The sequence below is a fragment of the Nannospalax galili genome, unplaced genomic scaffold, assembly GCF_000622305.1.
Source record: "Nannospalax galili isolate Female #2095 unplaced genomic scaffold, S.galili_v1.0 scaffold169, whole genome shotgun sequence".
Classification (NCBI taxonomy): Eukaryota; Metazoa; Chordata; class Mammalia; order Rodentia; family Spalacidae; genus Nannospalax; species Nannospalax galili.
Window position 1 is genome coordinate 5303292 of NW_008360327.1, and position 25168 is coordinate 5328459.

Genomic DNA, 25168 nt, shown 5'->3' on the forward strand with positions numbered 1-25168 from the left:
AGACGTCTTACTTCACCTGCATAACACTTAAAAGAATCATGAGAACATATGTCGATTTTTTTTTCTGAGATTGTGTTACTTCACTTAGTATAACAGTTTCAAATGGCAACAGCTTCTTCTCAAGTGATTACCCTACAGGGTTAAAAGTGTTAGGAGGAAACCCTTGTTTCATAGGTTTGGGGTCAGTAATATCCTCAAACCTTTTAGAAAAATTTACTTGTCCAATCTGCCTTTCTCTGTGTTGACATGAATGTATTTTTCTATTGAATTACTTCCAACTTGAATTTGATCATGAAATAGTTGACAAAACACCACCATAATAGGCAAAACCAAGCACACAAAGAGCCAGTAAGTTTTCTCCCCAGATTACAACCATAAACAGGATTGAGATAAAGTGATGAGGCATTGCCTGTGGTTTGGACCTTAAATGCCCCCCACTCTAAGCTCATGTGTTGAGAGTTTAGTCCCCAGCTGATGCTACTATTGGGAGGTGGTGGAAACTTTAAGAAGTGAATTCCTAGTCGGAGAAGTTTTTTGAGTTTTGCCTTTAAGAGTATGTTGGGGGCCAAATATAGTGGTGCATGCGCTTAAATTCCTTTAATCTGGCAGAGGCAGGGGAGTGGATCTCAGGCCAGCCTGGTTTACCTAGCAAGTTCCAGGACGGCTGGGGCTACAGGGAGACCCTGTCTCAAAAAACCTGAAAAATAAACAATAAAAAAAGAGTTTATTGGACTCCAATCTCTCTTATTGCTCCTTGTTTCCTGGGTGCTATGAGGTGAGTGCTCTGTTCTACTCATAAATTCATACCATGCTTTGCCTCACAGGGTGGGGGAGGTGTGAGGGTGTGTGTGTTTATGTGGAGGTACCTCATACAGGGAGATAACAATACCCCCAGAATCTATAGACTCGCAAACCAAAATCCCAGTTCCAGGTGAAGTATATTTCCATTTGTGTTGTTGGCTAGAAGAGTTCAAGAGACCACCAGAAGAGCACAGGCTATTGCCATTACTCTTTGTTGCCTTCCAGAACTTTAGGATAAGACATTATTGCTGAGGACACTATATGCTCTGTCACAGGTCTTGGAAGAATCAAGCTGGTACGCACCTAGAATCCTCATTTCTTTTGTAATGTTGGAAGGTGCCTGTGTAAACTGCCAAGGGAGAAGAGCTTGAAATGTTATCGATAATCCAACCAACTTCAAATCCTGTGAACTACAATAAGGAACAGCCTGACAAGGTATGCCCAGGGTTGTAATGGTGCCAGTAATACCGTGAAGGTAACCAACAGCTATCTGATTGGAATTAGGTCCACTTAAGAAGAGAGAATGCATGCCTGACACTGTATACCTAGCCAAGAAGTCAGAGACCTTAGAGGAGAACCTACTACTGCCATTTAGCTAAACTGATACAGTATCCTGTTGTCTTCTAAATATTTATACCCCAGATAAGTGTAGTTCTCACCCCTTGTCAAAAATGTTTCTTTTTGCATCAGATGGAGAACATAACAGAGAATCACAAGTGGTTAAAGTGCAGAGAGCACATAACTATGGAATAGCCATCCCCAAATGGGACATCTATAGCATAACCCCCCTAACCCACTACAGTCCCAAGATACCTGGCTGAAGAGGGGGCCAGAAAGATTTCCAGAGCCAGAGCACAGAGGACTGCTGCAAAATAGTGTCTTGTGGACATGACATAGATGTTACACTCACGAACTTCCAACAATACTATTACCTGCTGAAGACTTTGTCAGTAACAATACCAGCACGGATGGGGAAAGAGCACACAAGACCCCATCTTTAGGTGAAGAGTTATAGGCAGGAGATAGCTGCTGAGGGAGGGACAGTCAGTTGGACAAGCCCCCTGATATATTGCAAACACCCAGGTGGCCAGTCCTATACCCAAGTACATATGGGCAACACTAATTGGAACTAATTAGACTTAGTAGGTTTTATCTGTCAATGTATCTATGTATCTATCTATCATCTACCCAGTTATCAATCAACAGACAGATATCAATAATAATTATAGAGGAAGAGGACATGAATTTGAGAGGGGCATGGGGTAGGGTGGCAATGAAGAAGCTGGGGTTGGGAGGGAGGGAAGCAGACAAAAATACCTTGTACTTATGTAAGAAATTCTCAAAACAAACAAAAAAACTTTACTCTGTTAAATTGTTTGTCTCTGGCATTTTGTCACAGTAATGAAACTCTTCACTGGCACAGCATATAATTCTTATGTAATCCAGATAATACATACAAGCAAATAAGTGATGTGGGGGCGGATTAGGAATCAGATCAGTGCTTTCTGATATCTAGTCGGTTTTAGTTTAATAATGCAGGATACTGGAAGTGTACTCCACTAAGAGAGAAACCACAAGTGAATCTGAGGAAAACCAGGATCCCATGAACCCAATGTAAAGCAAGTACCATAGTGAAGTAGGTGGAGCCTAGACTGGTTATGACCTCATGCCTGTGCAGTGATTTCCAATGCAAAGTCCCCGGTTTAACCAGCTATTTTAGTTCCCAAGAAATTTATCCTCTAGCTAATATTGAAGCTCAAATACTGAATATTAATATTCTAGTTTGCTGCCACTATTTAGGATGATTCTGTCATTTTAATATTTGCTTCTCTTCGGGGCTGGAGAGATGGCTCAGGTGTTAAGAACACTGGTTGTTCTTGCAGACAACCCGGGTTCGAATCCTAGAACCCACAAGGCAGCTAACAACTCTCCATAACTCCAGTCCCAGGGGATCCAACAGCCTCTTCTGACCTCCATGGGCATTGCATGACATGGGTGCATTTACCTACATGCAGGCGATACATGCATACACATAAAATAAAAATAATAAATAAAATATTTTTTAAAAATTTGCTTCTCTTCATCTTTAGAGAATTTCCATTTCTATGATGACTTGAGCTATGCAAGTGTAATGCATAAGGTGAGTAAATGTACTTTGGTCTATCTATCTAAACCAAAGAGATGAACATTTTCCAAGATCATAAAAGTGCAATACCAGTATTTTATGAAATGCTTCTTTATTGCTAGACTATGTTCTGTGTCTTCTTAATTGAAATATTGTGGACAATTGAGAGTCTACTATAGTTGAACATTGACCCTTGCCCCTTTGTAACAGAAGGTCTCACTTCCACTGTGAAAAGCTATCTGTGTGAGAGGAGGGGTTGCCTTTGATATGTAGAGAGTTCTGTCTCTTAAGGATGGAAGATGAAGCACTTCACAGTCGTGTTTCAGAAATTTTTTTACAGGTAAAATTTCAGTTGTAGAATTGTATAACCATTTCAAATGTAAATCCTACCAGAATTTAAAGATAGAGTCTCCTGAGAGATACTCTGCTGTCGAGAGCTATATTTTTTCCAAGGTAGAGGGAACATGAATTTTCCCAAATGCTTTAACCATGCCACTCACCTTCATCTCAACTGAAAATATTAACAAGCTGAGAGGCACTCTGATATAAGTGAATGATGAAGGTGGGTAAACACAGAAGGTTAAAGAGTCCCCACTATTATAACTTACTTATAAAGTGTTGACACAACATCTGCATGGCATCATTCAAAAAGCTTGCAGATAAATCTTGACTGTAATAAAGCAGAAGACCAGAGTCCTAGCCCTGCTCTGAATCTGTTCAGCATTCAAAAATTGCCCACTTCATTTCCTTTGAACACCCTATAATTAATCCACCTAGCATAACATTGCTTCATGACAAGTATGAAGCAATTGGAAAAAACATGTCTACCAACAACTAATATCTAGAAAATTAATGGAATAAGGAAGGAACAAGGCCTGGATATAGACGACTTGAGCCTACTGGGTGGGTTCTAGAGCACATTATATAAAGGAAAAGTCTTGTTGTGCACACACACACACACACACACACACACACACACAGTTTAAATCACTAGTTAAAGAGTGAAAGTTTATTTACTCCCTAGTCACCCAAGATAGGGAACTAATAACAGATCAAAGAAATAATTCCACTCAAGTCTAGCTAAGTGAACCTGTGAGTTTATTGAGGTTATTTAAAATAATATGGATGAAGGATTACTTTCAGGAATGCAGGTGACTCAGTGGCAGCTGCATCACTGAAAATCCCACTCGTGTGAATGAAGACTCATTAAAGTTGCCTCCCTGGAGTTCTATGATGGCTTTCAGGAAGCCCCACTAGCTGGAGAGTCTCCATGAGCTTTGGGGACTGGAGGACAACAGAGGAAAGACAGACATGGGAGAGGTAGTGTTTCTTGCCTAGTTCACTAAGTAAGATAGATTTGTGTTTACAGGAGAATTAAAAATGAAGATACTTGAACATGAATCTTGGGACTGAAACAGGAATTTGGTGAGTTTACTGAGTTTCATGCAAAACATGATTTGTATGAGATAGGAGAGTCTTTAGCAAATATGTAAAAAGTAAAGCGTTAAAACAATCAAGAGGGAAAGAGAAAAGAGAAAAGTAGACAAAGAAGGTCTGCCTGGGCCACTCAAAAGCAAAATGGTATGATTTTGGTTGAGGTGGAATTTCTAGGAAAAAAATTAGCAGAAAACAAAATGCTGTTCTAGTGAGCTGCTGGAGTGGTTTGAAGCCTGGACAATAAATAGTTCACAAAAGACAAACATGATAAAACATTATCTGTAAACAAGATAAAGCATGCCCTTGTGATGGACAGCATGCAGCACATGCAGTGAACACTTCACCCCTGCAAGGAAGTACATTGCAGGGAGATTGTTTGTGTTGGACCCTATCAGAAACCAGATGTGGCTGATGGAAAGGCAAGGGCCAAGGTACTGGCTCAGAATGTCCAAACCATGGAGCTGGATCCAGCAGTAAGCCTTGGGCCTGAGTCAGGATGAACAACAAGCCAGTCCCACCAAGTCTGTCAGGGTGAGGAGCTATGTAGTGGCCCCAATGCAGCAGCAGCACCCCAGCATGAGGACACAAAAGAGCTGATAGAAGATGCTTGTGGCTAATGGAGGGTTAGATGAGGTATTGTCTCTCATGCATGCTGCTATATCCAACGCCAGTCTGTTGTAGAAGTGATGAGGTTTTTTGTATTATATTGGACCTTGCTGCCATTTCTTTTTCAGTATTTCCTTAGTCACCCAAGAGGAATTGGCACTTTCTTGGAATGGGTGATAGTGGGCCTTCAGAGATCTTGCCTACTCTGTAAAAAGGCTTCACTGCATAATGCTAACCCTTGAGTGTTTTACAGATTTGTAAAAGTAAGTAAAAGGACAGTAAAGTCAGTAGTGAAAACTTAAACAAAGGCACCCTATCATGAGTGTGAAAAGGCACTCCAAGAAACCATAAGATTGTTGGGTAAAAATCACAATCCAGAGAAGGGCAACCTTCCTGGGAAGCATGAGCCAGAAAAGACTACAAGGCCCCATAAATCATAATGGTTATTGCCACTGCTGTTGATCATTCTGCTGTATGACAGAATTATATTGCAAGACCCTTTTGTATCAAGTTAGAAGCTCTTTTGTGCACGGTTAGTTTTTGCAGTACTATTGGGGAAATTGTCACTAATACTTCTAGTTCGTTATGGTCCCTGCATGCTATAATACCAATAAGCCAGGGAAGATGTGCCTATTAGAACAATAGTGGCATAACTGTTATGGATACAGCCAACTGATTTCCAAGTATCTATTTTATTTATTTATTTGTTATGTTTATTTTATGTACATGAGTGTATTGCCTGCATGTGTGTAAGTACACCTGTGTCGTGCAATTCCTGCCTGCAGAAGTCAGAAGAGGACCTCAGATCCCCTAGAAACCGGAGTTACTGATGGTTCTTAGCCATCATGTGGCTGCTGGGAATCACACCAGGGTCCTCTGCAAGAGCAGCCAGTGTTCATAACCACTGAGCCATCTCTCCAGCCTCCATTCTTTTTAAAAAAAAAAATCTCTTTTTAATTTCTAAGTGGATTTAAGATGTGTACCACAGAAGGGAAGTTGTAACTGGTACTGCCAGCTAGTGCAAACGTTTATGATTAGGGAAGCCTGGTGAAGAGGTCACTGCTACTATTTTGATAATCGGATCTGATGTCCCTGTCAGATTACCTTCTAAACATTTCAGTTTATGCCCATATATTATTGCTGATGTTGGTCTGACTGATCCTGGAAGGAAACTTCTTTTTAGCAATGGGATGTGTACTACAGACTAATAACTGGTCAAGCTCCTGAAACTAAGTGACTATGAATGTAACATACTCAACCACGCATGGAGGAAACTAATCAAACCCCTTCCAAGGATCAGGGAATATCTCAGAAGAAGGAGTGGAAAGAATGCAATAACCAGAAGAGGGAAGCTCATAAAACATAGGCGGTGAACAGAACAAGATTCACGTGGCTCCCCTGGAAGGTGATAAAAGCAATCACAAAAGCTAAAGAAAGACTTTCCTACCAGCCAAACTACTTGAAAGTTATGCAGGGAGCTCCCAGGATGCAGCTTTCATGCCCATATATTATTGCTGAGGTAGACTTTTTGGTGATGAATTGAGTCACCCATTTTCCTGTAAGAAACCTCTTACTATAGTACTATAAGAAACCCCAGTAAAATCGCTAGTTCACTGAGCTTGACTTGTGTGAAAGCATTTCTTTGTCAGTTGTACCCTGACTGGGAAGAATAAATAGATTTTTATTTCCTCAGAAAAAGTTGCACAACACAACCTATAACTTGTTTTATTAGTCTAATTGAGCTTGAGAAGAAAACTGAACATATTTGAGGCTTATTAATTAAGCATAAGTAAAATTTATTATTTTAATTTTCTGACCAAAGATTTCCTTTCTTTAAGTAGCTGATGTGGCACTGTGTGGTATAATTAAAAAGGCTGCTCACTGAGACGGGAAGGGTGTTTAGATAGCATATGTTAGTGGAAGTGGTCATTTTGACTGCCACTTAGATTGGCCATCAGTCGCCATCATGAGACAAACATTGCTATGAAAATTGTATACATTTTTGTTTATCCTCATTGATGTACCTTAAAAGTATTACTTCTAATAATACCTATTTACCTTCTGCTTTAAATATCTAGTGAGCGGTTTATACTTTTGGCAACCTTCCTTAGCTGCATAAATATTTATATTGAGGCCTTACCAGAGGTTAGTGCTGCTTAAAGCCCTGCTTCAATTCAGTTTATAATATTACAAATAAAATACAAATGAGAAACTATCTGCATAGTGATAAAACTACACAAGACTTCAAAAGGATATTGGGAAGTACATGAGTGACTAAGTCAGGGCAGTGGTCAGAAAGAATCTTTGTGAAGGTAAGGTGTACTCAAAGAAGGCTAAGACATAAATGATTAGGAAGCCCCACCACGCAAAGGACAAGGGACCTTCTGAGAAAGAACAGTAAGTCAATAACTCTAGAATGAAAACATCCTTTTGGATATATAACAGATACCTGTCTTTACACACACCCAAATTAGTTGTATTTAAAATAGTTTTTGTCTACTTTCCACTAAACCACTTTCCATCAATCTTTGAAGATCTGTGAGAGGCACACATCAAGGTTCAAAGGCAGCTCATTCCTAGATGTTCAAGAAATTAGTAATTTCTATGTTTCTTCAGCTCCTACAACCAATATTTCATCAAGTCCTACAAGTTTTACCTCTGTAACTCTATCTCTGAAATCCACTTCCAATCCCTATTAAACTGTTACCATTTTGAATGTGATAGAACACAGCTGTACATAATCCAGATAGTCCATGGTTGATAAAGTGTACAAATTGTATTTCATTCAACCCATGGAATAATATTCAGCAATAAAAAATAATAAGCTATGAATTCACACTATCCTGATTCTCTAGAGAATTATGCTGAATGAAAAAGCCAACCTGAAATATTTATATGTTGTAGGATTTCATTTCTCTAATATTTATTTTTCTTCTCTTGAAGTTACCAGGGATCAAATCCAGGTTCATTCTTCCACTGAGTTCTAGTCCTAGCTCCTATATAACACCCTTAAAGTAAAGCAAAGATTAGTGGCTGTGAGAGGTTAACAATGAGAGTGGGGCAGGAAGGAAGTACTTATTGTTAGGGTATCAGTAAGCCCCATAAATTGAACTAATCCAGACTAAAAAAAATGTCTAGTCTAACGGTTGGAGGAGCCTACCTTTCCAGTCTCACTGGTCAATTACCTGGTGATAGAACCACTCCCAGGAAGGCAGGATCACCTTAAGTTATGCTAAATAGATGGGCAGAATACCTGGTGTGTTAATTAAGTAGCGGATATTTCTGCCTGGAATTAGATCAGGTCCCTGCAGAACTTCTAGACCAGCCACAGCCATGTAGGTCTCCGTATGACTGTCTGCTTTCCTGAACTCTTCAGGAAAGTGTAATTTCTCCTTTTCTTCTTCATGCCTTTCTTACTAAATATGCTTTCTTTAAGGCTTTGGGCTGCCCCTAGCATCTTGTATTTCTTCACTTTTTCTCTAAAGCTTCCTTCTCCCAGGCATGTGGCTGCAAGTAAGCCACATAGTATCTGACTTCTATGCAGGCTCTAAACCTGCATGGCTCCATGGCTTTCTTTCCTTCTTCCCACTATTCACCTCCTCAGGGCAGCTGCCAAGGTTACCAGCTCGCCTGCCCTGAGGATTTTCCTTTAAGATTCTAATAAAATTGTAAAAGCTTTCATTTGGGTCTATTCTTCAATTCTTTTCTGAATGAGACTGAGAACCCTCTAGGGGACCCTCTTTCTCCCCATTTCATTATGAGTATGAAAAGGCAGCAGGAAGGCTTTTGGTCATAGAAGAAAAAGCACCCCAGGAAAGTCTCCCATGGTCCAGGCTTTCCAGAGTAGCAAAAGCTGTTGACAGCTTTCCAAGGCAAATAAGAAGTCCTGGAAACAGTCTCTACCCTAAACATTTCAAGAAATATGAAGCATGCGATGACTGGATGTAAATGATATTTACCTTGGTTTCTCCTGTCTTAGCCTAATGTTTTGTAGTCAATTAAAAACTAGGAAGACATACACAAAAATATATCAAGTAAAACAAAGTCTTTATGAAGAGACAAAGCAGACAGCAGATTCCGTCAAAGATCATTCAGATGCTGGACTTATGACAGATATTTCAAAGTTTCCTGATCAGTTATTTCACTAAGCAATATAGTTGAAGAAGAGAGAAACCCACATGAATGAACAGAGGAGAAATTCTGATCAACAGAGGAGATTATAATAGGCAAGTGGAAATCTTAGAACTAGAAAATATGATAGGAAGGCATGCAGACATGAACAAGTCTTCTGATGAGCACATTAGTAGATTCACCAAGGTGAAAGACTTAATCTTGTTTCCATATAAATTATGGAACACAAAAAGAAAACAAACAGTAGAAAAGAACAGGCATACTGAACTATTAGTGCTGTGACATCTTTTAACTATTTCAAGCTCTGAGCTTTGATAAATTTTCAGCTATGACACGCTGGTTCTTCTTTCTTGGGCATTTGGAAGTTTCACTTGTGTATAAATGTACAATAACACCAAGTAACGCTCCCTATGTAGACTTACAGAGCTCTATTTTCCCCTGTACTTTCCTTTCCTTTTCAAAATTATGGCCTGAAATTCCAGGTTCCTCAGGCTTGCCAATCTTTGATCTCCATTTTCTCACTTCATTAAATTAGTATGACTATTTTTGTTCCTTTCATTTTCAGGGAAGAGGAACTTATAGTGTCATTTGTCTTCTCCTGAGTTTTACAATCTTTATTACCTACTATCTAATCTTTTTTTTTTTTTTTTTTTTGGTCTTTTTGAGACAGGGTCTCCCTGTAGCCCCAGCTGTCCTGGAACTCACTATGTAGACCAGGCTGGCCTTGAACTCACAGAGATCCGCTTGCCTCTGCCTCCCAAGTGCTGGGACTACAGGCGTGCGCCATCACGCCCGGCTGTCTACTGTCTAATCTTAAATGCAGTTGTTTATATATTTTGCCTGGCTTTCTTTTTGTTTAAGCTTGCAGGTCAATTCTAGTTTGAATGATTCTAACATTTCTAGAATGTCCCCTATTTTTGAGTTGTATCAGTAAACCCTTACATTTCTGCTATGGCTTAACATTACACTAACATCGAGAGTGCTGGAAGAGATGCCAAGAGTCTTGGAGGTGATCCTCTCTTCCCAACCTTTCTTAGCTCCACCGCTATTGTAAGGAGGACATGGCATCCTCCTTACAACTCAGTTTCCTCATTTGGGAGTTGATAGAGTTGTGTTTAATTACTTCTAAATCCTTCCCATCCCCTCACAGTGTTCTGAATCCAAGGCAGAGAACCAAAAACAAAATCAGTTTGTGGATTACATGAAAGCTTATACTCACTTTCACTTTACAGAGCAAACTAGTAACAAGACTCCCAACTCACTCTGCCACTGATACTCCTGCTCACACAAATAAAAATTACACACAAGTGTCTCAGAGATAATGGAACTCTCAATCTCTTTTACGAGCCATGGCAAATATGCAAGGAATGGTGAATTTAAAGGGAACACCCAACATTTCACCACAGAATTAGCAAGATTCAGTTCTAAATCATTTGCAGTTCCTTCCCATACCCCTCAAAAATCAAAACACCAATGAAATTCATCTCCCTCTCATGTACCTGTTTATTGATGGGAATGTAACAGCTGAATGAGAGTGCCCTTGGTCTAAGAGTTGGGCTGGAAATAAAATCCAAATGGCCAGTCGCCTTCCTCTCTGGTTTCATATTTCTGATAATCAGATAACTGCAGATTAAGAGACTCCACTCAGTCTTTTGAAGCCATAGCAAAGGCATTCAAGTGTTTCTGTTGATCCTCAGAGCAGAAGCTTGAGAAGAAATTACATCTAATGTGGGGTTTTGAGATGGCATTTCCTGGCGCCCTGGCTAACTAAACACTTTTAGGTTCTTCTCCCCTCTGAGCCTCAGCTGAACTGCATCTGAGCTTTTGCCTTCTACCATACCATTATACAAACTTCAGAGGAGTTATTAAGGTAATATTAACTCTTACTACTATGCAGAAACGTAAAGTGAATTGTTGGGTACTATTTCATTCCTGGAGGAAGAAAGCATGTTCACACATTTTTTATATAATAAGCATTTTTAAAAATCATAGTTAATCCTGTACTGCTAAAGTAGAAAAATTAGCTAATGAGATTGTTTTTTCTTCCCAGGTTACTGCAGCAAAATTTACTGTGACTGGGGGTAGGACTATAGAACAGATATCAGGGTAGCTTCTTTTTCAAAGTGAGTAGTGCATAAAGGCATTGCGGGTTGAGATGAATGAATGGCAGCCCACAGATGTGTGCTGGAGTAGGTCTGTGAACTTCACCTAGATGAGTCACCAGGGAGTGTATGCCCAGGTACCCTATTGGGTCTCTATCTTCACGGTACCTGTGCTCAAACTGTGCATTTCTTACACAGGAAATTCTCTTGCTTTGGTAAATTTTTTCAATCTTGAAGAAGTTGTGTTACTCTGAACACTTTGACATGAACAGAGAGACCCAAGGGAGATTCCTTCAGGATGAAAACCGACAAGAACTTTTCTGCAAAATAAGTAAAACTTGTAATTTAAAATGCTTTGGATTTATAAACTGAAGGTAAGGTTAGGTATGCTCTATTATTTATATGGATTATCAGTGTTACAGTTGGTTTATATATGCTTGTTCTGAAAGCTATTCGGTGCTCTTTTCCACAAAAATGTATTTCACTTTGGTGTATTATATTTAATGTCCAAAAATGTATTTTCAATCTATCCTTAGGTAGCACAATAGAAAAACAGAAAATGAAAGCTTTGAAATGGGAAGTCCTAATTTTATAAAACCCTAAATTTACTGTAATCTGAAAATATAACATTTATTATGAATGTTGACAACACACATAATGATAGCTCTATTAGCATCTTCTATGCTTGGTAATTACCAGATACTCTTCTTGTACTATTTAATTAAATCCTCATAGGAATCCATTGGACTAGAAACTGGTATTATCTCATTTGACCCAGAAGTTCCTTTATATATTCTGGCTCAGGTCAGAAACTATTAAAGGTCTGAGATGGGATCTGAAAGTAGCACTAGTAGATTAAGAAACCATGATCAGAGACAGATGCTTTGACAGTCTGGATCATATTTCTGATGAAAGTCAGAGCAAAACAGTACTGTTTTGTCTCATCTGTACCTTGGTTTCACATGAAATAAGTACTCTGATTATAGCGAAGCTTCTATTAGCATATTAGTGACACAGACTTCCTTGTGCACAGCCAGTGGATTATATAAACTTTCCAAAAGTGTCATGACTGAAAGTATATCTCCAAGGTCAGGATTTAGTGTTTAGGGTGTCTGATTGAACTCTAGAATGTTTCAAATATCACTGCAAGACAGTCCCTTTTGCCTGCACAAGCCCTGGGGTAGAAATTAATTCAGTAAGTGTCTGTGCAAAATTATCCTGCACACTTTGTCACTACCAGTTACTTTGATTTTAATGATAACAGGAAAGAAATTCTGTACTTTTAGTAACATGTCCTTAATTATAGCCTAAAAAGGCTTTTACCTGGTGCTTTGGAGTAGGTAATTTAAACCTAGATTCAGCTTCAGTATCTCTCAGACAATACTGTGAGAAGGTATTGCGCTATATGAAAAAAATTTAAAGTTATCCATCTGTAAAGAATTTCCATTGCCCTCTTGGGTTCACAGGTGGCTTTGACTACCTCGTTTTTGCTCATTCTCTTCCTTGAATATTTATGATTCTTTTGCTCATTGATATCAAGAAAAGGGTATGGAAATTGATTGGCAGCACAAAGAACTGATGGGAGAATTGAACCCCATGAGGAGAGAACTGTACCCAGAATGACTTAAGCATATGGCGTGTGCACATTCTCTCCATGTGCACAATTCTCAGTAGCGTTGACATCAGCAGGTGGGAAGTCGAGCTTCCTCCACCATAAGGGAAGATTCAAGGATGTTCGTTGTTCTCAGGATTCAGCTGGGCGTGCTATGTCAGGCCTTTAATGATAAGACAGAAAGCTCTACGGAATTCTCAGAAACATTTATTCACTGGAGTGTGTTTACAGTGTGGATTGGCAGATTTAGGCTAGAGCAAATATGGGATGCTGTCATCACAGGCCTTCATTCTGCATGAGGAACAGAGTGATTGTTTCTGCCATTGAAAGCCTACTTGCTTTGTTTCCACTCCCTATTCACCTTTTTCTATAGGTTCTTGCAACACAATGAACAATTCTTCTTTATCACGTTCTTTTTGTTGTTGACTTTCCTAAATACTTTATTGCACAGGGCTACAAAAGTCCATTTTCATGCAAGTATATAATTTACTTGCAACATGTTCCCTCTTACTCTCTACTAACAATCCTCTCCTATCCACTTTCATAAGTACTCTTTGATCCTTAGTTTTGCTTCTGCTTACATTGTCACAGCACATATGATTTTCTATACATATAACATCTAGGACCCCCCAAATGAGAGCAAAGTTGTGATATTTATTGTTTTGATACTGACTTAATTTGCATAATAGGATTATCTCCAGTTGTATCCATTTTCTTGAAAATGACAGTAATTTCATTCTTCATGCCCCCCCCCAATTACACCATGTATATAAACCACATTTTCCTTATTCATTCCTCTGTTGTTGGACACACAGGTTGGATCCATAACTTAGCCATTGTGGATAGTGCTGTAATAAATATTTTTGTGCAAGTATATTACGATGTGTTGACTTGGAGTCTTCTGGGGAAATATCGACAAATGGTGCAGCTAGGGTCCATTTTTAGCTTTTGTTTAGGAACCTTCATTCTGATTTCCATAACGGGAGGATTAGTTTATAGTCCCATCTAGTCAAATGCAAAGATTCTCTTTTGTCTGCATCCTTCTTTATGTGTTTTGGGTGATGTCTGTTCTCAATGGGATGAGATAGAATCTCAGTGTAGTTTTTATTTGCATTTCTCTGATGGCTACTAACATCTTCTGAGAACTGTCTGCTTATTTCATTATGGCATTAACTGATTAGGTTATTTGATCTCTTGTTAAGATTTTTTAGTTCTTTGTGGTTTTTAGATACTAATCATCTGTAGATGTACAGCTAGCAAATATTTTCTCTCATTCTGTAAGTTGTCTCTTTACCTGTTTGTTTCCTTTGCTGTGAAGAAGCTGTTTATTTTCATCAAATCCAGCTTGCCAGTTGCTGGTGCTAAGTCACTGGGCTTCTATTCAGAAAGTGCTTACCTATGTCAATACCTTCAAGTGTTTCCCTCCATTTTACATTTTCCTGTCAGTTTTAGAACTTCAGGTATTAGATTAAGGTGTCTGCTCCATTTCCAATTGATTTTCATACAGGCTGAGGGACAGAGATCTATGTTTCATTCTCCTCCATAGGTTATCCAGTTCCGCTATCACCATTTGTTGAAGAGGTTATCATTTCTCCAGTGTATGCTTTTTGGCAGTTTGTCAAAAATCAAATGGCTAAATAGTTATAGCTGCATAGCTTCACTTTTTACCCTTGATTCTGCTTCGTTTTTCTCCTTGTCTGTTTTGTGTCAGTACCATGTTGTTTTTATTACTATGGCCTTGTAATACAACTTGAAATCAGGTACAGTGATATCTCTAAGCTAGTTTCTTTTGCTCCAGATTGCTTGGGCTATCGGGTGTCTCTTATGCATCTATATGAATTTGAAGACTTTTTTTGTATTTCTGTGAAGAATGATATTGGACTTTAGATGAGGTTTACTTTCAAGAAAAACAAAATTATGAAATGTGCAGTTAAATGGCTGGAGCTGGAAACAACTATTCTGAGTAAAATAACCCAGGTACAGAAACATAGATATCACATGCTTTTTCCTCATATGTAAATGCTAGCTTTGAATCTTTAGATATGTGTATTCAAATCAGAATACTCACAGAGGTCAGGAAACTAGTAAGGGTGCTGGCATTCAAGGAAAGGGAAATAGCATGCAGGTGGCATAAAAGGAGAGAGGGTATAATCAAGCAAGGATTAAATGGGGTGGGGAATGGGAGGGAGGGCATGCTAGAGGAGGGTGTACGGGGAAGGATAACTAACACTAAAGACCTTTGAAAAGTCACATGGAAACCTTCTACTATAGAATCTTATATACACATATACAAAGATAATTTAAATTGATTCACCCTATAATTGGGGAAAATATACCTCCTAGATACCATAGGCTATCAAATAAGAAGCACAGTGCCAGGAATGGGTTACATCTTTTTGAGTTTTTAGTCTGTAGGAGGAGAGGTTCCATAACCCCACTCCCCCTGCCCCTGCTAAACATTGCAAGCTATTGCCATTGTTTTTGGGTACCCTCAAGAACTTGATGGTGTAACCCTATTACTGAAGATACCACATACTCTGGTCATAGGACATGGAGAAATCAAGGTGGTATCAATCTGGAAGCTCATCCCTACTGGCTAGCTTTCATAAAACTGGAAAGTGGTATGCATGTTATTGAAGGGGAAAAATAATAATTGGTTTTACCCAGCTGTGAACCCTGCAAGTTACAGTAATGAGTGGCCTGACAAGATATGCCCACTGATGCAACAGTGGCACAAATGCCATGGGAGTAACCAAACACTCTCTGTTTGTATTTAATTCCTGCTCTACAAATGAAACCTATGCCTTGTACCAATATTGGAGCTAAGAACCTGTGCCTAGATTGATCACAAGCTCTAGGAGAGAACTTACTATTATTTTTCTGCTAAACAAACACAGCTTTACATTGACTCCTAGTGACATCACTATACCCATGGATTAGGGCATCTCTCAACCCTCATCAGAGAATCTGCTTTTGGTAGTAGATTGACTCACAGTTGGTCAGTGTATGTCAGTCTCCCCTTGGCCTGGACTCCACTGCTACTGGGAGACTGGTGCACACCAGTCCCCATCATGGAGGGTCAGGGTGAGGAGACTGATAGGGAGAGAGGGACCTTGGGTGGTGGTGAGTATGACAGGAAGAAACACCTGGGAGACTGTGTCAGTGGGCAGCTTGTTTTAATATACCAAAGCAGTTTTCATAGGGACGTTTCACGGGCAAAGAGGCGGGGTTGGGTTTTTGGCAGTTAGGTAGGTAGGGGGAGGGCGGGGCTTCTAAGGCTACGTGGCATTTGTTCATGGCACCTTTGTTTTGTCATGAGGTCACATGATCTACAAGAAACCTGGTTAGGATTGAGGATTTAGAGACTTAGTAGTTTTGCTTGGGGGCTATTGGGTAAAAGGCAGTATGTTTAGAATGGAGTGGGCCTGACTCCTGCCATCCTCACTAGGAGGTCTCTGGGGTTGCATGGCCATGCTCTACATTCCAGGCACTCCTGACCTATTCCCAACATCTCCCCCTTTGTCTTTTATAAGGGGTGGGTGTTATCATATTCAGAGAAAGTATTAGGATTGGTTTGGCATTGTACCAGAACTTGGTTAGTGGTGATTTTAATGATGTCCTGAGTGTGAATTTAAAACTTGAATTAGACAGGGTGCCATGAGGAGAAGGATACATAAAGCTAGCAAGGGACCCAGCAAGGGTAGAAATCAAGCAAGGAGGGGGTTGGAAAACCAAGGGGCATCCCTTTCTGAAGTGGAAAGGGCCCTGAGCTCATTATTTAGTTTTTAATTAAATTAAAATTTTCCTGGGGAACCAATGAATTTACTGAGCTTACTTACAGAGATGACTGAGGGGTTGCTAAGGTATATGAGTGACCTGAGAGTATTTACACTGGAAAGCCTTTATACAGCATGGATCAAGCCTTCTCTTCCTAGACTTCCCCATATAATATCCTTTAGTTCTCCCTAAACCCAGGAGACCATATGTGATTAGGGCCAAATTACATACAGTTGGCTGGGAAGAGAAGCTAGATACTCAGGTGAGAGTCCAATGACGCCGCTTACCCCTCCTTCAATGTGAGAACGTGACAGTTAACAAGCCCAATGTGATGATCTTTTGCTAGTGGACACAGCTGAAGTCATGAAGATGGTAATTGTTTGGCTCAGAAGAAAGTAGTGTGCAGTATCATCTTATTAAAAGAACATGGAATCTAAATTACATACATAAGATAATAAAGTTAATATTACCCGTGTACACACTGTGCTTTATAAGTTCCCAGGTAAGCCTTATAGAAAACACAAAACATTTAAAAATCCTATTTTACCTTATGTAGTTTAGAGAGTCATCTACCCAAAACTTACTTTAGTTAGAAAGAAGCAATTGTTACATAGTTAAACACTATCAAATTGATGTTTACAACCTAAAGCATAATCAATTTAGGAAAACTGTGATACTTTAGTTACTAACTGAGGAATTTTAGGTAGAAGATCCTCTCTGCCCTCTCCATTGACTGTGAATTGTCTTTTTTTTTTAAATCTATCCTGTTGTTTTTTTAATCAAGCAGTTAAATCTTTGTATTTATTATACATTTTACATTAGTCTGTGTTAGTGACTTTCTTCAGTATTGTGACCAATTAGAGAATCCCATTAGCTACTTTTACTATAGACAGTAATATCCTCTTTTGAAATTATTTTACACACTAGTTGTTTTCAACTGTAGAGTGCATTTACTCTTAGGCTGTTTTGTTGTTCTCCTTTTTCTTGTCACAGGGTCAGAGGGCCAGCCTGAACATGGAAAAGAGTCTTGGAGAACACATCTTGAGATAATAGGCCTGAGTCTGAAATTGGAGGGCCAGTCCTATCTCCAGAGTCAGCTTCTCCTTGAGCTCAAACAGCAAGTGACAATTTAGCAATATAATAATACAAAAAGGCATTTGTTTTTATTTAGAATTTAACTTAATGGTTTACATCATACAGGAGAGCTGGTGAGTGCAGTGACTACTAACAGGACTGAAAACATCTGTCCTTCTTATAAACTGTATACATTTGTCTAGGTGACTCTTTTCATCTACTGGGTCCTTTATTGGGAACAGGGATTCACAAAAGACAGAACATTTTATTTTAAGAGGTCAGTTTGTTTGGTATTTTTAAGCTTTATTAAACCATGGATACTTGGCAGTGAGTACCCATCATCAAGCAGGATTAGGTTGACAGAAGTATCTGCCTTTACCAATGTCAAACCTGAGATTGTTTTTTGGCTATGATGTGACCAGATGCATGAAAGCTTATACCCACAATCAGTTAGTTTGTATCTATTTATGAAGCTGGCTCCCTTGTGGGCTGAAACTTAATATCCTCTTAAATGTTTCCTCTGACCATTTTTTTTTTAAGTATTTAAAGTGTTTATATATTTTACTTTTTAAACTAAAGCAAGACTGTTAACTTGCATGGTGAATTCCTTTAAAGAGGGCTGACAGCCTGAATTAGAAAAAAAAAAAAAAACAATGGTACCTAAAAGAACCTGCAAGGAGACAATTTTACAATATTCTTTCCCTTTAGTCTGTCCATGACATTGTAACTAGAAAGTACGTAGGAAATGATGGGGCAGGAACAAAAGCAAGCATAGAGCAATTGAGCATCAGAGAGGGAAACAATCTATTTTAGAGAAAAACAGGCTTAGAATCACAATGGAGAAAAGGGGAAGGATTAAGACCAGTAGAGCCCGCATCTTAAGCCTCCCACCCAAGTAGGCAATCCCTTTTTACCGCCCATTGTGGTAACTATGTGTTTGTAACAGTTTGTTTCTTGTAAGGTTTGGCCCTGGAGTACAGAAAATTCCCATGTGCTTCACAAGTCTAGCCATCACAAAGTGTCAGCTCTCTTTGTGTCTTGAAGGCATATGGCTAGAAAAACTTTAAGTTTTCTTTAGAGACTGACAAATATGCTATGCAAAACAGTAAGAATTTATAATAGTCACTTTTAGAAATCAGCAAATACACCATTTAAAAGATGTTAAATTCCAAATAATTTGTTTAAAACTACTAAGTAAAGAAGTCATGTAAACAATGTCAAAACCTAAAAATAATTTCCTTTAAAAATCCATAAATATTTTAAACAATGTAAAAACTTAAAAGTCATCTTTAAAAAAATGGTAAATATACCATACAGAAAGCTAAAACTCAAAGTAATCCACTTTGGAAACAGGCCCAAACAATGTTAAAACCTAAACTCCCATTGTGAGGATATGGCATTGCTCCCTTAGTCTGACATAAAAGTGCATTGCTCTTCTATGATTCCCATCAAGAAACCAAAACAAAAATAAATTTGCAAGAAAATTAGGACATGTGATTAAATGTCTGCAGTTCAGGGAACTCCTAGGTATCCCTGCTACCAGTAGATTTTGTGGAATTACCATTTTGAATCATGCCATGTGGTGGGATTAAGATGGTGGCAAGGACTCACAGGTCACCACCATTTTGAAAATGTCACTGTCCAAGATGGCAACCAAGCCATTTCACTGTTCCCATACTGATGATGCTATCAATCAAGGTGGAAACCGATCACATGTTCGCCTCCCTCTTGGTGAGCTCAGCAGCCATGATGGCAACCAGGACACATGGCCATGTTAGTGAAAGTAGTCCTATGATAAAACAAACCAATCCCCCACCAGGGTACAAGCTCTGTGGAATTCATATGCCTCATAGATTAAATGTAGACAGCAACCATTTTTACTCTTACAAAGCACCCCAGTTAAGTTAGACTTCATATAACAGGAGAAAGTACCCTCACATCTACATAGGCCCCAAATAACAAAGCAAAGGAATCCATGTCTCTCACCAACCATAGTAGCTTTAATACCAAGCAAAGTTCTCCAGATCACTTCATTCCTAGATACAAGCTATGCTGGAAAAGACACTCATGAAAGCAGCAGAAGGAACAGGGTGCTATGTCCAGCACATAAATCACTGCATTGTTGCTCTGAAAACATATATCTCAAGCATGGCCCCAGACATTTCATGTACACTAAAATTTAAAATGCTTAGATGTAGTTTAAAAAGCAGCTGCCTCAGGATGACATGGCCTGAGCACAGCTTTCTTGGTACCCAACAGAGCCTAAGATCAAAATTTTGAGCCCCTCTGCCTGAGAAAAAGTTTAGGGAAAAAATGACTTTTAAAATCTTTTTTCCATTTGTCCATGGGACAAGCCACCTAAATTCTTTAAATGCTCCACTGAAGCCACCGAGCCTTAGCCCAAATGACCCAAGGCAAGATAGTAAAATGGGTAAGGAAGTTCACCTGCTCCCTTAAGAGCCAAATTCAGTGTGTGCTTGAAAAATCCCTGCATGACCATTAAATAAATATTATTAGAATTTGGGGGATCCCTCAAGTTTCCAGGGGTGTTGCCCATGATAGAAAAGGGAAAGGAGGTGAAATGCTGAGTCCTAGAAGAATGTTCCTGGGACCCAGAGGTTATGGGGCATTCCTAACTAGTCCAGGACATAAGCCTGACCACAAATTTCAGAAAACTGGCAACCACCCTAGAGGCTTTTAACTGGTTGTTCTGTTACCTGGTTTTGTAGTAGAAAGAGGTGTAGATAAGAGGTTTTTGCCAACACATGGGCAGACAGTCGGGGTCTGTTCAGAGGACTAGGAGCCTTCGGATAACATCAAAGAGTGGTCCTGATCAGAAAGTTTCAGTTGCTCTTTCCTCTTGAACCATCCCTTGCAAGGGCACAAAAGGAAAGCAAAAGGGGGAGGGGAGAGAATGCTGATCCTCAGAGCAGGATGGCCAAGGCTTACCAGCCAATATCCCTCTATGGTAGGAGAGTACTCACCCTTCTGTGCATCCTGCAGAGCGTCTCTCGAGCCCCACGTTGGGTGCCAGCTATCAGTCTCCCCTCCAACTGGACTCCGCTGCTACCAGGAGACCACTGCGCACCTGTCCTGGTCACAGAGGGTCAGGGCAAGGAGAGAGACTGATGGGGAGAGAGGGGCCTCCAGAGGTGGTGAGTATGACAGGAAGAAACACCTGGGAGCTGTGTCAGTGGACAGCTCCTTTTAATATGGCGAAGGAGAAGTTTTCATAGGGAAGTTTCACGGGCAAAGAGGCAGGGTTGGGTTTTTGGCAGGTAGGGGGAGGGAAGGGGCTTCTAAGGCTACGTGGCATTTGTTCATTGTGCCTTTGTTTTGTCATCCAGTCACATGATCTACAAGAAACCTGGTTAGGATTGAGGATTTAGAGACTTAGTAGTTTTGCCTGGGGCCTGTTGGGTAAGAGATAGTATGTTTAGAATGGAATGGCCCTGACTCCTGCCATCCTCACTAGGACGCCTCTGGGGTTGTGTGGCCATGCTCTACATTCCAGGCACTCCTGACCTATTCTCAGCAAGTGTGCAGAGAGTAAGATACTGCAGAATGCTCAGCCATAAATGGGGAATCTGGTCAATATCCTTTCCCCAAAGGCTTAGGGATTATTACAGAAGAGGGTATAGAAAGATGTAAGAGCCAGAGGCTGTGGACAACAGCAATGAAACAGTATTTCCTGGACACAAGTGGGCAGTTTCACATTTGAACTCCCAGCAGTTGTGACAGCATACACAAGACCTACACAAGCTGAAAACACAGAATCCCAGCACGGATCCAAAGTCTCACCCCTAGATGAAGAGCTACTGGAAATTGATAATTTTGGGTAGAGAGAGAACCAGTTTTCTTTAAGGGTGTGGAGCCTTGTAAGTCAACCATGCTCCTGTCCATGGCCTCACACCCAGTAGTACGTGGGCGTAAAATACCCTTTTTGTTCTATGCAGGAATTTTGGTTTGAAGTCCATCTCATCTTGTACTAGAACAGTGATCCAGGCTGCTTTCTTGTTTCATTCACCTGGAATACGTTTGATTGGCCTTTGATCCTAAGGTTGCATTTACTTTGGATAGTAAGATAAATTTCTCAGATACAACAAATAGATGGATCTTGTGTTTTAATCCAATCTGCAAGTCTCTGTCTTTTGATTGTGGAAATTAGTGCATTAATATACAAAGCTATAATTTAGAATTTTGTGGGGCTGGAGAGATGACTCAGCAGTTAGAATCACCCACTGTTCCTGCAGTTCTGGGTACCCATATGGTGGCTAACAATCATCCAGTTCCAGGGGAATCATACAACATTTTCTAGCCTGTGTGGGCCATTGCATGCATGGATGTACTTACATACATGCAGGTGAAATACTCATACACATAAAATAAAATTTTTAGAAAGAAGTTGTATATTAAGTATTCTCATTTTGTTGATTTATATGGTCTTCCTATTCTTAGTCCTTAAGTATTCTTCTAGTGTGGTTTATTCTTTCTTCAGTCCTCAGAATCTGTTTATTTTTGTCTTCAGGTTAAAAGACTGCTTCTGTTGTATGACTTTACTTGTCTTGAATTCCTTTAGCTTATTTTCATTATAAAAGTTTTTCATCTTTAATTACGGGACATAGTTTTGATGGATATGATAATCTAATTGATAATTGTCATCATTCAGGGTTTGGGATACCGTATTCCAAGCTCTTTTGTCTTTTAGGTTTTCTGGTGAGAAACCTGCCATAATTCTGATGTATTTGTCTTTATGTATAACTTGGTGCTTCACTGCTAAGCTTCCAATTTTTTTTGATGCTGTTTTTTTTTTTTTCTTTTTTTTTTCGTGTTTTAACTATAATAGTATGTGGAGAGTCTCGTTTTGTCAGTTTGGTGTTCTATACATCTCTTGAGTCTGAATGATCATCTCTTTCTCTAGGTTTTAAAAGCTTTCTGCTATCATTTGATTAAATATATTTTTTATACATTTAGCTCATGAATGTCTCCTACCCTCATGATTGACAAATTTGGTCTATTAATGTTGTCTCCAGGAACTTAAATATTTGTTAATATTTTCTTACTATTTTAACTTTATTGGTCTGAATATTCTGACTCATCAATCTTGTGTTCTCTGATATTCTTTATTCTACTTCATTAAATTTGCTGATGAGGCTCTTTATTGTTTGTAAAAAATGTTTACATATATACACATAAATGTATACATGTATCTAGTGTGTATTTGTGCATGTGTGCCACAGAGTACTTATTTCTCCTTCAGTTTTAGTAAATGTTTTGTTGGTTATAACAATCTGTTGACAATTGTGGTTTTTCAGAATATGGAATACATCTTTCCAGGCCCTTCTGTATTTAAAGTTTTTGTTATATAATCAGTTGTTATCTTGCTGGGCCTACCTTTATGAGTGACTTCACCTTTCTCTCTGGTAACTTTTACAAAATATTTTATTTTTATTACTATTATTTTATGTGTATGAGTGTATTTCCTACATGCATGTAAATGCGCCCATGTTGTATAGTGCCCACTGAGGTCAGAAGAGGGTGATTGATCCTCTAAACTGGAGTTATGGACAGTTGTTAGCTACCATGTGGGTGCTGGGACATGAGCCCCGGTCCTCTGCAAGAGCAGCCAGGGGTCTTAACTGCTAAGCCATCTTTCCAGCCCCCCTGTTTTTGAGATAGGGTCTCACTGTGTTGCTCTGACTGCCTAGAATTTCCTATGTAAGCCAGGCTAAGCTCAAACTCACAGAAATCCAGCTACCTCTGCTTCCAGAGTGCTGGGATTAAAGGCATGTACTACCATTCACAGACACCTAAGTGGTCAGTGTGATGACAGTAAGTGACTGGTGAATGCTCAGTAACAAAGGAGACATCAAAATTGCCTCCTCCAAGGCCAAGATGGGGTGGAAGGATTGTAAGAGCCAGAAAATGGGCGTGAGCACTATGAAACCTCTTCTGGTTATGGCATGGTCATTGCAGTCACAAACTCAGAACAGTTATGGCTGACTGCACAAGACCTACACACAAAAAAATTGATATGAAAGGAGGGGGACAAGCTGGGAAGTAAAAGTACATAGCAAGACTGGGAGCAGGACAAAAGAGGGTGAATATGAACACGGTACATTGTATTTATATATGATAGTGCCACAATTTAAACTAAATTAAAAGAAAGTGTTACCTGAAATGGAATGCAGATCTCCAAGTTCCTAGTGAAACACTATGAAACTAAAAAAAAAAAAAAATCAATCTTGTTCTTTTTTTTCAGAAGTGCTGTGCTTTACTCATAAATAGAATTAGTACACAAGGTCAGTCCCCGAGCATAAATTTGTAGTTGGCAAAAATAGTTCTTTCATCCTAATCTACTAAATTAGAAAAAGGCAGTTGACTTTTGTTCACATCCTAGACTGTGATTTTCAAAGCCTGTGCCAAATACTAGTCAGAGTATAACATAGTCAAGCACGGCAGGCAGACCTTGATCTCTAATGTTAGAAGAATGGCCTATGAAGGGAAGAGCTGACTACGGAGCCATGGAGTCAGGATTTAATAAATGGCATTGGTCTGGTTAGTTCCAGGGACAATGAGATGCTTTACCTTGTCTGTTACTCAGTCTTCTGAGAAGGACATCTTAAGATATTTGAGCAACTATCTAGCATATTTCAGTGGTGATGTCTTCATAAATGCATTGCAGTTTAAATACTGACCCCTGGATGTGAGTTCCAGCTTTGATATGTTGTTCTATCAGTGCTACATTGTGTTATATTCTTTACTTTTTACAGTCTTGATTTCTTCCTCTTTATCTAGAAGTCAATAATTTCTTGGATGAATGATTGTATTAGTATGAACTGTACATCAAATTTAAAGAATAATAGCGTTAGCCAGGCGTGGTGGTGCACGCCTTTAATCCCAGAACTCAGGAGGCAGAGGCAGGCAGATCTCTGTGAGTTCAAGGCCAGCCTGGTCTACATAGTGAGTTCAAGAACAGCTGGGGCTACAGGGAGACTCTGTCTCAAAAATAAAAAACTAAAAAATGAATAATAGCATTTATCAGCAATCTTTGTCATCAATACCATCATCCTTGGAACCTACTCTCTCAACTTAGCCATTCAGGTGAAGTCACAGTTCTTTTTAACCATGATCTCCACAAAATATTAATTTCTTCCATCTATGTAGACAAAGAAGATTTATAATCAGCCAGTTCTTAAGCATGCTGTCCTAAAGAAATATTCTTTAATTTTGAAATAACACTTTTCAGTTTTTATGTTTTTCTTTTCCCCCATACCTAGGTGTTCAGGGACAGCTTACTGCTAAAAAGGATTTGCTTCTCCAGTTGTCATAGAACATAATCTGATTTTCTATAAATGCATAAAGGAGAAAGCCTAAGTTCCTTAGCAATCAGTGCCATTGGGAGTCTGATATGTGGGTTTCATATGGGAATAGCTATTTACTGGAATATTTGTTTATAAATGTTTTTCATTTTTATTTAAAATTATTTATCAGTATTTAGAC